The following is a 7,975-nucleotide window of genomic DNA, read 5'->3' as shown; positions in this document are numbered from 1 at the left end:
TGTAACAAATAATAATGTACAGAAATATGATAATATGATCAAAATGAAAATGATAAAAATAAATGAGTGGATTATCTGAACAGGATATTAAAAATGATAGAAATTTTTTTTTTGAAAGTTATGGAAAAAATTTTTTAAGAAAGGATTAATGATAAAATTGAATTAATTACCTGTATGTTTGAATATACGTTAGCACTTTTTCACTAAACAAGAATTTTTGACAAAAAATGAATTTGTGAGTTATTTTTCCGCCGAATAGTTAACTTTTGTAAATCAAAATTACTAAAAGTGTTGTCTTTTTTTAAATTATTATTTGAAAACAAATAATATTGTTTTTTCGATGTTATACTATTGGCTTTTGGAAGCGAACTAACTGAAATTTGATGGTCCATATGTAACACGTGTAAACACTTGAAACGAGAACTGTGAGATTGTATGTGTGTGTTTTTTTGTGGTAGGGTGTAAATACTTAAATTATTGAACTTATAAGGAAGTCGATATTAATTGTTTGTCAAAAAGTGTAAAAAATTTTAAATATGAGTCATGTAATAGGTTGTGATCTGATCTAATGTTGACACTGTTAGAAACATTTATGAGAATGAGACAACTCTCCGCGAATAACCTTCTAAAGATGCAACTTTCGTGATATAAAATCTTTGGAGTGAAATTAAATGAATGGGCGTTTTCTATAGAGTGTTGTACTAGGGTACTTTTGAAATTTTTTTGTTTATGGTGGACCACACTTAGTTCATGTTGTCTCATTCTCTTGTGTACATATTGCGAGGTTTGTCCAATATATTGAAAAGCACAGTCATTACAAGAAACAGAATATACTACATTAGTATTGAGATTGGATGGGGTGGGGGATTTAATGTTCGTAAAGAATTGGTTGAAGGAGTGTAAGGATGAGCCTGATACTAAAATGTTTTCTTCTAACAAAATTTTGGCAAAACTAGCTATAAGTGGAATTCTGTCTTGAGGCAATTATGGCATCGTGTCTTAAGGCAAATTGCTGGAACTTCCCGTACCGTAACGAAATGTTCGTGGAATACTGAAAGTTTTCAAATAGATTATTATAAATATTGTAACATTGTCTAATATTTATAAATATTATATAAACTGAATTGCAGAGTTGAAATTATTTGTAAAGTATATTAGAACTATAGTCAGAATTAAAAATAAAATCTGAAATATTTTCGATATACAAAAAACTAAAAAAAAAAAAAAAAAAAATGGAACAAAATTTTTTTTTTCCAAAATCAATTATTTTGTTAAGGCAAGCAGAAAGTTTTTTGAATCATTAAAATCGGACGCTTAGTTCTCTCCAAAATTGCCATTTTTTACATATTTTGCTCCGTATCTTCAAAATGGCTGGGCCTGCCTTTGCCAAAAACTAATAAACACTTCTCCCAATCATTACTAATTGAATGTTTTTTATATCATTCAAATCGGATACTCCGTTCTCTCAAAAATTCGATTTCTATTTTCTGCACTCTTTGCTTCGTATCTCCGAAACGGCTGGACCTGCCTTTGCCAAAAACTAATCAGCTCTTTTCCCTATCAATAGGAATCGAATGCTTTTTGAACCATTCAAATCGGTTGATCCGTACGCCCGAAAACGTGGGCGAAAATTTGTATCCATACATACATACACACACACACACATACACACACACACACACATCCATTTATTCTGAGGTATGCCAAAACGTTCAGAAACCTTCAAAACGTCGATAAATGTTAAAATTTTCAATTCCGATTTTCGGCCCATTACAATAACTTACCCTACGGGAAGTTAATAATAATATAAATCTTCAACGTATGGTATGCTGCAGTAAATAAGATTGGTGTTTTTGATGTTGGTACTGGTATTGGGAGAATTAATTTGTGTTTTTAAAAAAGTTCGTCTTTTTTGAATAACTGAATGAATGAGATTTTTTGGGTAACCATTTTCAATTAGAGTTATTTTTACTAGGGATAAATTTTGTGGATGGGAAGTCTGGTGAGACAACAAAATAGCATGGTCTGTAAGGGAAATAATAGTGTTTATCTTATAGTTTCTGGGACAGTATGAGGAATAGTGTAAGTGTCTACCCGACCATGTAGTTTTTCTGTACCAATTTGTTCGAATAGAGTTATTAGTGTTGTAAACGGATACATCCAAGAAATTAAGTCTGTTGTTATTTTGTAGTTCATGTGTGAAAGTTATATTATTGTTAAAGTTATTGAAAAGATCTAGTACTGTGTTTATATGATTTTTGTTAATGATAAAAAAAGTGTCATCTACATATCTAATATAAAAGTTAATTTGAAATTTCAAAGTTGAGAAAATGGAAATTTCTAGTGTTTGTAAAACTACGTCGATGATTCCGGGAGATAAGGGACATCCCATAGCTGCGCCTTTAATTTGAGAATAAAAGTTGTCTTGGCAATGGAAATAGGAGTAATTTAAAATAGTGTTGATAATATGAGTGAAGACTGTTTTCGGAAAGTCAGTAAAGTTACAAATTGTGTGCCAACGTTTATCGATTGAGTTTAGGATTAATTCATGTGGGACACATGTAAAAAGGTTGACCACATCTAAGCTTAGAAATAAGTGATTTTCAGGGATGTTGCGGTTATTAATTAAATTCACAAATTGGTACGAATTCTTGACATAATAGGGAGAATTGATTGTAACATTTTTTAGGACATCAGAAATGAGTTTCGAGATATTGTAAAAAGGAGAGCCAATGTAGGAAACAATCGGTCTGAAAGAGCATTCAGGTTTGTGTATTTTTGGATTCTTGTTCGAAACTCTACAATATATATATATATATATATATATATATATATATATATATACTCTTGAAGTTAATAAATATATTTGAACTTCGAGGAAATAGCTTTTACTAGAAATCCTTGTTTGTTAGCAGTTATGATTAACAATCAAAATTTGCAAAGTTTCAATAACACCATTTCTTCATAAGACTAGAGAGAACTTATCAAATTTAAAAAGTAATTAATTGCGTGTTAATTTTACATTTCTGAAAATAGCATGAAAATATTAAAGTATCATTTTTGTAAAAAAATATGTACAATATAACAAAGATAATGTGAATGAATTATTATATCAATTTGTTCGATCTTTGGCAAATAAATTATATTCGTAAATAATCAATAAAATAGACCAACGAAAAAAAAATTATATCACCACATATAACTGCATTTAAGTACACAGTCAATTGCAATTGCCTGCACAAAACGACTCTTCAATTCAATACTTTTATTGCTGTCTATAAAATATCAAAGACAATATATTAAAAATGACTACATATTAAATAGTAGATTAATGAAATTAATATTGCATCTGTACTTCATTTTATAATTCTACATTCTGCACTAAGTTTTATAATTTAATACATTATAAAAATAACTACCCAGTAAACCACAAAACGTAACAAAGCCATGAACGTTACGTAACGCTGGCACGTCCGCACGAATCAGGTACGTAACCTGGGAGGCACACAGAAGCATCTATTTCGCGGGCAAGAACGTAACGGCTGTTTCGTTGCACACTAATACACCGCGGTTACATTTTTGCTACGTATCTAAATTGAATAAAAAAGCGTGTAGGTGTCTTTTATGTTACATACTTATTTAATTAAATTTCCTGCAAATATAGAATATTAATAATAATTTCGGATATTAAGTAATTTTATTAAATATTATCATTTACAATATACAAAATTTACATATTACATAGTTAACATTAGAAAACTAAAATTTGATAGTCCATAAAATGTTAGCCTATAAAAATAATTATTTATTTATTCACAATATGTATTATGTTTAACTCTCTTGGCAACTTCAGTTAAATCAGATTTGGCAAAGTTAAGTCTTGTGTTAAATATGTTCAACTCACTTGCATCTGTTAATGTATCTAAAATAGAACCAAACATCTTAGAAACATTGTACACAAATTTTGAATTGAAAACATTGTGAACAAATTAGTCATTTGTGAACATTACCTCTAAACATACTCATTATTTGAAGTTAATGACTATGTAGTTCCTACGATCATATGACAGAGATAATTATTCCATGAACACACACTCAATTTTCTTGCATTGATTTTATCCTATTAATTTTCAAGATCTGAATTACCTAAAAGTAAAACACTACAAATTAGTACTAAATCATATTAGTTAAAATTCTCTTCATGTAGAACCTTAATATACCAATTCTGTAATGCAAGTTCATCAGGCTCGAAATACTCAACAATTCATGTTCTCTTCAACACTTAATCCATATAATGTGTGATATCCAGTGCATTCTTTGTTTTCCTTCTTGAATGTTTTTAAGTCTTGCTTGTTTCTTTGGTGACAATTTATCTTCTTGATTAGAGCAAATTTCCCTAGTTTGAATTCCATTTTGACATAAGCCATAGGGGTTATGAGCACTCTTTCTCTACAATTGAAAAGCAATTTATATCAGTTTTTGCTTAACTGAATAGTTCTGATACTAATGAAATTATAAAGAATATGTATGATACCATATATATTACACTTATCTACCTATAATATTCATATCATATCACTGAATTGAGGTTATGTGATTTTTGACTGGTCTGTCAGAAATTTCAATAATTATGTGATAAATCAATTATCACAATACATAAACAGAATTTGCATTGCACATGACCTATATACTGAAAATAACTAATTAGTCATTAATATAATAATTTGTAAATTAAAAAAAAAACAGTGCAATTATACTCACCTTTGCTGGTTTCGTATTAAATATGTTAATTTCCTAAAAGTAAAACATTACAAATTAGTACTAAATCATATTAGTTAAAATTCTCTTTGTGTAAAACATTAATATACCTATTCTGTAATACAATATCATCACTTAAGAAATACTCCACAATTCATTTTCTTTTCAACACTTAATCTTAATATGTGTTCTTATTTATCGATATGTGTTCTCATTTTTCTTCTCGCATGTTTTCAAGCCTTGCTTGTTTTTTTTTGGTGACAAAGGATTAATAATTTCTAATATATTATCTAACTTTGTATTTATCTTCTCTATTGGAGAAAATTTCCCTAGTTTGAAATCCATTTTCGTAGGGGTTATCAGCACTGTAATTTTCTCTACAATTGAAAACCAACTTATATCAGTTTGTGCTTAGCTAAATAGTTCTGATACTAATAAAACTATAAAAAATGAATATGTATAAAACTATATAACTTACTTCTCTTTATTCATATATCACTGAATTGAGGTTATGTTTCTGACTGGTGTGTTAGAAATTTCAATTATTACATGACAAATCAATTATCACAATACATGAACAGACTTTGCATTGCAGGCGGCCTATATACTGCAAATGACTAAACATTATTATAATAATTTATAAATTAAAATATGTTTCAGTACAATTAGACTCGCCTTATTTGCCGGTTTCATATTAAATACTTTTGCAGCTGACTGTTTAACTAATTTCTACAACTGATTTCGCACTAAATATAAAAGCAATTAATAAATAACGCTTCAATAAAGGAAATATCTTGCATTTCAAACATACACGATAAAATACTCAATTATGCGTCCACGACGCACTGACCGAGTTAACCTATATTTAATTTGACATTTCGATCATAAAACACTTCACGGCTATTTTCAAAGGCTAATCTATGTGACAATGCAACGTACCACGCCACGTACCGACAGAAACGCGTCGACGGTGGTTAAAGGTCGCAACTATACGTAACAGCATCGGTTTTTTTACTTAACATCAGTTTCGAAACGAAAGTTACAAAGTGAGTTACGTGGTGGTAACTTCTGTGGTTTACTGGGTATTAACATTGAAAAGTTGTAATTCATTTCTATTTTGATTTTTTATCACTGATTTCACGCAGTTTTTTGTATTCCTCCTTCACATTGTCTATGAACGCTTTAATAAAATAGAATTTTCGTTTAGGATTATTTGCCAGCTTTTCAGTGTTGTCACCTAAAATTGATTTTGATCTATACATTAAGGAAATGGCTAACTGTGCAGCTCTTCGAACTGGATAAGATTCAGACAACTTCTAAACTAAACGTTCGTTATTCAGCAAATAATTCACGAGAGATCGCAGAGGCATTTTGAACAATTTATATTTTGATTGAATCAAATGTGTAGGTACATAGTCCTGTATTTATGCAAAAGCTCTTGTTTAAGTTTTAATTGTTTCCTAAGTGTCTCTAAATATTGAAGTTGTTCCTCTTTATTATAATCAATTCCAGGTAGCTGAGTAACTTGACTTCGAATTTTTTCTAACTTCTTTTTAGAAATTTTAGAAATTCAAATACAAATTTTTTTTACTGATAATTTACTTTTCACTTCAAATTAATGATTGTCATAAAACGTTTCAAACAAAAATTACTCAATTGTACTTAATTATTAAGAAAAAGCCTTTGCATGGAGTATACACAATATCCTTAATGTAACGTTAAGTTTGCGTTTAATGGGCAAAAAGTCCCATTACATTTTTGCAGATAAAAACGATTGATTATGAGTGATAAGTAATATATATTTTAATATAAATGTAGTATAAAAATAGTATGAGATCAAATACGTAAGTCTATTAATAAGTCAAGTTAACATACTGCTTCAAATCATGCTACAAAAATATACATAATACATAGTACAATATATGAGTACGATTATAATAATTATAAGTATACGATTATAGTAAATATGAGTATTTCTTAATAGTAAAATAATTCATTCTATCTTGCAAAAATTAGAAATATCTCATTAAAATATTCAAGTTTTGCTTTTATTGTCAAGAAGTAAAATTTTTGTTATAGATTATTTTGCAAGTATTTCAGCATTACTTGCATAGCTTGTAGTAAAGTAAATTCTAGATCAAAAGAGTTCCCTCCTGTTGCATAATAAGAGTCTAATCCTTGGTATTTTGGAAAATATCCCTAAAATATAAATTTTGCATATATTAAGATTTGCTTTAATATTTTAAACTATGTTATAAGACTAACCATGCACTTATACATATATCTATTTCCATCTAGGTGATAAATGTATATAAATTCAGGAACACATAAGTTTGTCGATTGACATACTGTCAATATTTTTTGTAAAGTGTGCAAGCTCTCAGGATATTTAAAACAAAATTGGTAGAGTTCCATACAATTCCAATTTTGCCATTCTTGATGTATATGATGATTTTTATCTATGTGGTTAGAATTGAGCTTATCTAAAACAGTTATAGCCTGATTTTCCAAACTCAAGTTAGTCATATCATGGATTAAATAATCATCATTTGCATAAGTGTTATTTCCATTTGTGTTCAAATATATGTTTGTTGATTGTGAAGTTAATTGTTTAGAAGTTTTCTGCTCAAGTCTTTTTGCTGCTATTACTTGACGCCTGAAAACAATTTTGATCTAATAATGTGCTAATTATGTAATATGCACATAAAAATATATAATGAAACAAAACAAAATATTTACCTTGGAGAATCCGGTTTAGCCCACTCTATTCTTATGATTCGTTGTGCAACCCTGATACCTGTTAACAATTAATTTTTTAATAAATGTATATAATATTTCAAAAATAATATATTACTCACCATCAAGTTTCTCTAGTACCTCTTGTGCAATTTCTCTTGAGACGAAATGTGCAAAGGCATAACATTTGACTTTCCTTAAGCGATTTAAAAATGTTTCATTATTATTAAGTATAGGCAAAATTAATTTCTTAAGATCATATTCAGTCATTTCAAGCGGCAAATTCTGGAAGTAGAGAACTTTCACCTAGATATCATCATAATCATTATATAATGGGTACAACAACAAAAAATAGAAATTAAGATTCAGAAAAAATACAACCTGGAACATAATTTTCTTGTTAACATTGAATTCAGGTTGAGCCCAACCAATTGAAAGACATGTGTTCCACAATCTGAAATTGTTTGCATTACATGATAAC

General features: G+C 28.7%; 2 long non-coding RNA genes across 2 annotated transcripts; both read right to left on the bottom strand.

The window, feature by feature from the left end:
• Nucleotides 1-3,887: 3,887 nt before the first annotated feature.
• Nucleotides 3,888-4,274, bottom strand: LOC113366745. The gene is made up of 3 exons (XR_003366295.1): nucleotides 4,221-4,274; nucleotides 4,011-4,146; nucleotides 3,888-3,922 (listed from the first exon to the last, which is right to left on the bottom strand). It is a non-coding gene; the product is annotated as an uncharacterized LOC113366745 (long non-coding RNA).
• A 149-nt stretch (nucleotides 4,275-4,423) lies between these two features.
• Nucleotides 4,424-4,794, bottom strand: LOC113366752. The gene is made up of 3 exons (XR_003366298.1): nucleotides 4,762-4,794; nucleotides 4,557-4,690; nucleotides 4,424-4,449 (listed from the first exon to the last, which is right to left on the bottom strand). It is a non-coding gene; the product is annotated as an uncharacterized LOC113366752 (long non-coding RNA).
• Between the last annotated feature and the right edge of the window lie 3,181 nt (nucleotides 4,795-7,975).

Source organism: Ctenocephalides felis, unplaced genomic scaffold, assembly GCF_003426905.1.
Source record: "Ctenocephalides felis isolate EL2017-DRISC unplaced genomic scaffold, ASM342690v1 CF-g0.4_SCAFFOLD_00621, whole genome shotgun sequence".
NCBI classification, from domain to species: domain Eukaryota; kingdom Metazoa; phylum Arthropoda; class Insecta; order Siphonaptera; family Pulicidae; genus Ctenocephalides; species Ctenocephalides felis.
The sequence above is the reverse complement of the archived record's forward strand: the minus strand, read 5'-3'. Positions and strand labels throughout refer to the sequence as shown.